This window comes from Cervus canadensis, chromosome 21, assembly GCF_019320065.1.
Source record: "Cervus canadensis isolate Bull #8, Minnesota chromosome 21, ASM1932006v1, whole genome shotgun sequence".
Classification (NCBI taxonomy): domain Eukaryota; kingdom Metazoa; phylum Chordata; class Mammalia; order Artiodactyla; family Cervidae; genus Cervus; species Cervus canadensis.
The window spans coordinates 57,988,466-57,996,237 of NC_057406.1; positions in this window are offsets into that span (position 1 = coordinate 57,988,466).

Below are 7,772 nucleotides of genomic sequence, written 5' to 3' on the forward strand. Positions count from 1 at the left end.
GATCACGTCCAGGTGGCTTCTAGGATTCGCTCACACTTCTAGGTTTTTCTACCAGGAACACCTGCTGCATCCAATCAGGAGAAATGCTTTCTGCAAAGCCCACATCTGGCATCACCTCCTGGGAGAAGCCGTCCGAGACCTCACCTGTAGACTCACTGTTTCCTGTTCTGCTCCCATGGTACCTGGAAGAGGGGCCTAAGGTCATCCCTCAGCAACTCTGCCTCAGCCCCACCTCCACGCCTTATGATCAGATCTTTCTAGAATTAGCCCTGCTGTCAGGGATGGAACTAGTGCCTTTATTTCCAGTGACTCACATGAGGAGGCCCAGCCTTGGTGGTCACTGCTGTTAGATGGATGCAGAAGTTTGTGGGAAGGGCTGAGAGCACGCTGCCCTTTTCTTCCTCGGCTTATCTCCACCTGAAAACAGATTTTTCTCTCTAAATGGAGGACTTTTATCAGAAAACCAGTGTCCTGGCAACTCAGAGAAGTATACAATGGAGAGCTGGCCCTGTCCCCTGTTTGGCTCCTGAGCAAAGAGCCTCTGCGGACAGAGAGGTCAGTGTGTGCCCGGCGCTGTCCTCGCACCATCCACGCCTTTCCTGTTGAATTCTCACGCCAGCTCTAGGAGTGTTGGCTCTGTTTCACGGATGAAGAAATGGAGAATCAAGTTCCCACAGTCTGGAATCCTGAGCTGGACTGCTGGTGAACTTCTCAGGATGCCTCAAGCAGAAGTGACTGCAGTGGACCTGGATACCCCATTGAGGCCCACCTGCCCTTCCCCCAGGGCTGCTTCACCCCAGGAAGTATCCCTGGGCCATTATGGTCCCCTCCACCTAGGTTTGAGAGAGGGACAGGAGATTATTCCATGAGGAGAGCCAACCATAGTTTGGTCTTAAAGCCAACCGTTATGTATCTGTTGTGTTTTGCAGGTAAGGGCGCTGAGAGGAGGGGAGAGGTGGGCGCTTTGTTTCAACAACTCAGGGACTTGTGTTTGGTGGGAGAGTGTCAGCAGCTCACGTCCTGCAAACATTCATTTGACACCCTGTTCCCAGGGCTCAGGGCTCAGGCCAGGACAGACGCCCCAGAGCTCAGACACAGAGGAATCAGGGGCACACGGGCAGCCGCCCCGCCCACTGACCTGCGCAAGTCCGCCCCTCCACCACAGTAGCCGCCGGGACACCAGGGCGCCTCCCTTCCGGGCTCGGGGTCCTCTGGGGACAGCCGGCTCTGGGTGTCACCCCTACAGAAGGGACACAGGGAGGGACAGCGGGAGGCAGGGGTTTTTCCTGCAGGGAAAATCTGAGCACAGTCACCCCTCCCGCCTGCTCACTTTAAGCCTCAGGCAGAAACCCAGGAAGCAGGAGGGCGGGAAAGCCACGTGGGCCTCCCCGGGGGACACCTGCCTGCGTGAGGGCGCCCAGGCCCCGCTTCCTCAGGCCTCCGCCACAGGCCAGCTGGGGGCCCTGAGCCGCTGGTGGGCGTCCCAGGACTCACTTCCCGGGCGGGTAGCCCCTGCATCAGGCCTGGAAGCCAATGATGGCGTCTGTGATCTTCAGGTCCCGCTCCTCATCCAGGTGGGCCAGCAGGACTGCCCAAAGAAGACCTTGCTCTGGCCCATGCGGTACAGCTGCTCTCAAGCTCCAGGGCCTTGATCTAGAAGAGGAGAGCTGGCCGCTGACCACATGCCACCCCAGCCAGCACGGAGTCCTGGAGAAAAGCCAAGGCCCTGGATTGGTCTTATGCTCTGCGGACGGACTTCTCCTGGTGCAGGGAAAGAGGGGGGCAGGAGGTGGCCAGCACGGGCCAGGTAAGGAGTCAGACTTTCAGAGAAACACAGAACCTGGGCCCTGAAGGGATCTTACCTGCTGGCATCTCTGTCCCCATGCATTTCTAACAAAGATAGCAGTGGACATGGGGACTCCGGTACATTACTCTAGGTAATTAGAGAAAGTGTATTTATTTAAACAGGTAGTTTAAAGTAGGAGGGGCTTCGACATACTTAGGAAAGTAAGGAGTGAAGCAGGGGAAGTCAAGAAAGTGGGGCCAGGTGCAGGATGGCACACGAGGGCCACTAGTGGCTTGGGAGCAGTGCTGTGACAGGATGAACCTCTCATCAACAGCTGTCATTGCTGAGGAGGCTGGGCCCAGACTGGGTGTAACCCAGCATCCGAGTGTAACCAGTTGTTAGACACTCTGTGCAAGCAACACAGTTTGCCGAGAAGAATCAGCTTTCTTCTAAGCCAGGACCTCCACAGGCTCAAGACACCCCTGTTCAATTAAGGTCCAAGCCCTGGGATCCAGCCACTGGAGGCTGTGTGCCAGGTCGTATGCAGTCAGCTCTGCCACTTGGTGCCCATAACTTTGGCAGTAACAAAGTCAACAATGCCTACAGGTGTGGCCCTCACCCAGGGGGCTGTGCCACACTCCTGACAATTCCCCAACCCTCACCCAGCAGATATCCAGGGATGTCTGGAAAAGGCAGCCCCAGAGGCTTGGGAGGAGGGAAGGGGCTCGAGAGAGAGAAGCTCATATCAAAGATCTTGAAGCCAGCGATGTCCAGGATCCCGATGAACAAGACGTCCTGCCCTTGGTCTTTTCCAGAGCCTTGTTGATGTGCAGGACCAGCCAGTGGAACATGCGCTGATAGGTGGCCTTGGCCAAGGCCTTGGTAGCAAAATCAGCCTGCAGGGACACCTGGGGTGGGTGGCGGTGGGGGGTGGATGTGTCAAACACAGGGAGCCTTTAAGCACTCATTCCCTTTATCCCAACAATGTCATCTGCAGGGCCCAGCCCCAGAAAAACAGCCTCAAAGATAAGGAGAAAACTTCATACACAAATATGTTCACTGCAGTGTTATTTAAAATGAAGGAAGTTGCAAGAGCCTAAATTTCAATAATATGGGCAGAGTGAACTTACATATTTTCAAAGTGTTAGTCATTCAGTTGTGTTCAAGTCCTTCTGAAGCCACGGACTATAGCTAGCCAGACTCCTCTGTCCATGAAGTTCTCCAGGCAAGAATACTGGAGTGGGTTGCCATTCCCTTCTCCAGGAAGTCTTCCCGACCAAGGGATATGAACTTGGGTCTCCTGCATTGTGGGCAGATTCTTTAGGGTCTGGCCACCAAGCAAAGACCTTTTTAAAATATAGGGATAAACTAAAGTATGTACAGAAGAAATGACAAGATGTTTGAGGTTTGCTTCTAAAAACATAGCTGTACTGTAGGGAGATGTCCAATAATCTTACTGGGGAATTATTTTACTTCTCTAGGTTTTACCCCATTTCCTGAATCTGAACTGTTAGTTGTAGTGTTTTCATAATGAAATATACAGCTTCTTTAATTATCAGGTTAAAGAATGGTTGGTCATAACACGTCTGCTGTCTCTCAGAAACACTGTCACTGTCTTTGGAGGGAGGGGTCTGCCCAGAGTCAGCTGTCATCACCAGTGTGAGGTCCAGAATAGCACCCTTTGGAAAAGAACAAGTTAATGTGAACTTCAAGGCATTTTTGAGAGATGGGAGCAGGATCTTAAAGATGCCCAGCACCAAGGCATGAGAGAAACATGAAACTGTCAGCAGAGGCTCTGCCCGGAGGCACGCAGGTCCTGGGTGGCGGGCACATGTGTGCAGCACACCTCCCTGCCCGTCTCACCCACGTGGGACAGGACAGCAGGTGGGGACAGACAGCTGCATGGGCTGGGCTCCCAGGGGGGTGGGTACACTGCCCTGGGCCCAGGATGAGCTGTGCTACAGAAACACCACAGGCTTGCTTCACTTCCTCTGGGAACAGGACACCCTGACTTCTCCCTACCAATCAACCCAACATGGATCAGGGAGGAGGCTCAAGGCACCCAGAGGGCACCCCCAGGATGGCCCTTCCCAGGCAGGGTCCTCAGCCACTCTCCTTGTCTCTGGGCCCGGCTTCCTCCTGTTCTCCATGGGGTGATACCACCTGCTCTCAGAGGGGCAGTGAGGTCCTGATGGAGACCCAGGTGATGGTGCTGACACAGTGATGGCCAAGCCCAGGATCCGCAGGCATGAATTTCCCCGCAGCAAAGAGGAACAGGGAGTGGGATCCCAGTGAAGACTGGTGTCAGGGAGCAATGTTCCTAGAGGCCAGGGTCTCTATTGTACCTCCTTGTTTCCTGCACATATATGACATACATGCAGAATACTGAGAAAGGGGCCCAATGGAGCAGGAGAAGCACTAGCATCACGCTGGGGCCCTTCCCCCCTGACATCACTGCAAGATGCAGCAGGTGCCTATGATTCGTGTTTGTCTCCAGCCGGGTGAGTGGGCAGGGCACTTACTGTCGTGTGTGGGGTGGTTGGACCCAGAACAGTATGAGGAGAGTCATTTCTGTTGGGCTGAGAAGAGAGCACGTGTGCATCCAGGAAGCACTAAATCTGGAGCCTCTCTTCCTGAGATTTTCCCCCAGGGTTCAGGTCCCTGTTACTCATTCATCTTTCTCATCTTCCAGCCTGAGCTATTAGTCCAAGGATACAGTCCCCAGGCCCAAGTTATTCTGTCTCCTGGGAACTTGATTACACTTGAAACACTGAGATTCTAGGTGTTTGGACCTAAGCCCCTGCTCATGGGACCTCAGGGACCAGACTGTGGGATCCTGGAGGGGGACATGTCCTGCTTCCTGTCCTCCCTGAACTGTGCACATTGGGGACTTCTTTCTATTCTCTGACCTGGGCTTCTTCCCTCCCAGTGCATGCTCTTCTGTGCTCACTTAGCCAGACTCAGTCTCTGTTGCTCAGAACCACAGGGCTCTCACCTGACACGCATCACCGTGGAGTTGCATCAGCCGCGCAGTGAGCTCAATGGGGTCCAGCTCTAAGGGCTCAGGGGGAAATGGGGGGGACACTGAGTGGCTCTGTACCCGGTGCCTGAAACCTGCCCGGAGAAGTCTGTGCAGGATGGGAATTCTCCAGGAAATGAGGAAGAACTAATGAAGGAATGAACTCACATGTCTGAAAGTCAGGCAGGCGATGACCATGACTGCTGACGTCTTCAAGAAGGAATGAGAGGAGCGGTTGGAGCCTCAGGAAAACAGGGCTGAGAGGGAGTCAGAGACATTGAGGAAAGTCTTCTGAGGGAGGTTTGAACAAAAGTGTGGAGAAGGCTCTGCAGCACGTGGGGAGGGACTTAGGAGATGTCCTGGGATTATTTCCAGGTCCTTCATCTCTGGCTTCCTGCCCTGGGCTCCAGGCATGGGAGACAGTTAGGTGCTCACATGCTCCACACGTGGAAAGCCAGAGAGTCGGTGTCCCATGGAGCAGGCCCGTGGGGGTGAGACAAACACCCAGATGCTCCCTTCTCCTCCATGGAGAGCAGGAGCCTAAGGCATCCATGAGGGCTCCTCAGATGGTCCAGGCATGTGCAATCCCAGATGGGTGACCAGGTCAGAATATGGCCTTGGATGGACCTTCCCTTCTTCCTGCCCACTTCCAGAGCCCCTCAGTCCTGCTCCTGGGGATCGAGTGAGCCTGGCATCCAGTTCTGCCTTTGAGGGACCACAGGCTCCAGCGGGCTAGGCTGCAGGGAGGCTTTGAGTGTCTTTGCTCAGAGTCATGGGCCGCCGTGGAGGAGGGGAAGCAGGTAGGGCTAAGATCAAGTCATTCTAGTCCCGTGTGGGGAATAGACAGGTGAGGCAGGGCAGTGCCCCGAGGTAAACACAAAAAGACTGTTCTGGAAGCTCCTGCAGGAGTCCTGCTGAAACATGAAGGCAGCCTGGGTGAGGTGTGTACGGTCTCTCTGCCCCTGTGTTTACAGCTGACCTCCCGCCTCATACCTGCACACAGCCCTCTGCTCCCAATCACCCCTGGGTGCCCGTGTCCATTGTGGTCCCTGGGGCTGGGGGAGGAGTATCCCCGTGCTCAGCCCAAGTCAGATGACACGGGTTCCCCCGGGTGTCCCACGGGGACTGCAGGCCTCCAGGGTCTGAGGGAAATGACTGGATGGGAGCCCAGCAGGCAGGCAGGAGGAGCCATGGAGGACGTGCTCCGTGAGATCCTGGGAGACAGGCTCATGGAGAAGGAGGTCAGGCATCGGAGCCCAGCTGAGCTCATCAATCAATGCAAGGAAGCCTCAGTGAATCAGCTCATATTTACTGAACTAAAGTCTGTAGAACACAATGTGGAAAGAGGCAGATGGTCCTAGAATACCTTGTTCAGCTTCATCCCCAACTGAGGAGGAAATTGAAGGTCAAACAGGCCTTGTATGTTGGCCCCAGGCTGGTTGATCTCCTTGACACACTGCATAGTTCCTTGACCTATTGGTGCCTTCTGCTTCCATCTTTCTTTCTATTTTTCCCAAATCAATCTCTGTTCCTACACAACACTGGGAATTTCATGGGAACTTCACTGGTCTCAGTGCACCCTGAACTCAAAGGGCACCTGATATTGTCAGATGCTCCATCCACTGTGTTGTCATCACTGCCACTGCCACCACCATCATCACCACTATTGTCATCAAGAAGTCACTGCCTGAAGTTCTCTACAGAACATTCTGCAAAGAAGATATACAGATGGCTAACCAGCATATGTAAAGAGGCTGAACACTGCTAATTATTCAGTTCAGTTCAGTTCAGTTCAGTCGTTCAGTCATGTCCGACTCTTCGCAACCCCATGGTCCACAGCACACCAGGCCTCCCTGTCCATCATCAACTCCTGGAGTCTACTCAAAGTCATCTCCATGAGTCAGTGATGCCATCCAACCATCTCATCCTGTGTGTACGCTAATCAAAACCACAATAAGGGATCACCCCCTACCAATCAGATGGGCCATCAAGTAAAAGTCTACAGACAATCAGTATTGGAGATGATGTGGAGAAAAGGCAAGCCTCCTACACTGTTGCTGGGAATGTAAATTGGTGTGGTCGTTATGGAAAACAGTACAGAAGTCCCTTAAAAACTAAATATAGAGCTATCATGTGATCCAGCAATCACACTTCAGGGCATATATTTGGAAAAGAAAAAGTTCCAGTTTGAAAAGATACATGCACCCCATGTTCATAGCAGCACTGTTTACAATAGCCAAGACATGGAAGCAATCTAAATGTCTGTCAACAGATGAAGGGATAAAGACATGTGGTACATACAAACAATGGAATATTACTCAGCCATAAAAAGGATGAATAATGCCTTTTGTAGTAACATGTATGAATCTAAAGGTGATCATACTAAGTGAAGTAACTCAGGCAGAAAAGACAGACTTATAATATCACTTATATGGAGAATCTAAGAAATAGTCTAGGTGGTTCCCTGGCGGTCTAGTGGTTAGAATTTGGTGGTTTTGCTGCTATGGCCACGTTTATCCCGTGTTGGGGATCTGAGATCCCACAAACTGCTTGGCATGGCCAAAAAAAAAGAGTGCAAATGAAATTATGAACAAACCAAAACAGACTCACAGTCATAGAAAACATAACCTGTTACAAAAGAGAGAGAGGGTTAAACTAGGAGTATGGGATTAACAGATGCACACAACCATACATAAAACAGATTAAAAAAACAAGGACTTTATGTATAGCACAGGGAATAATATTCAGTATCTTATTATAATCTGTAATGAAAAAAATTTAAAAGAATATAGATATATACATAGATTATGTATAATTGAATCACTTCAATGTATACCTGAACTAACAGAATATTGTAAATCAACTCTACTTCAATTAAAGAAACAAGCAGACAAAAGAAGTCACAGCCTAATTAAGATAAAATGCTGGAATCAAAGCTGAGTTGTTGGAGAAGTAGGGCTAGAGACC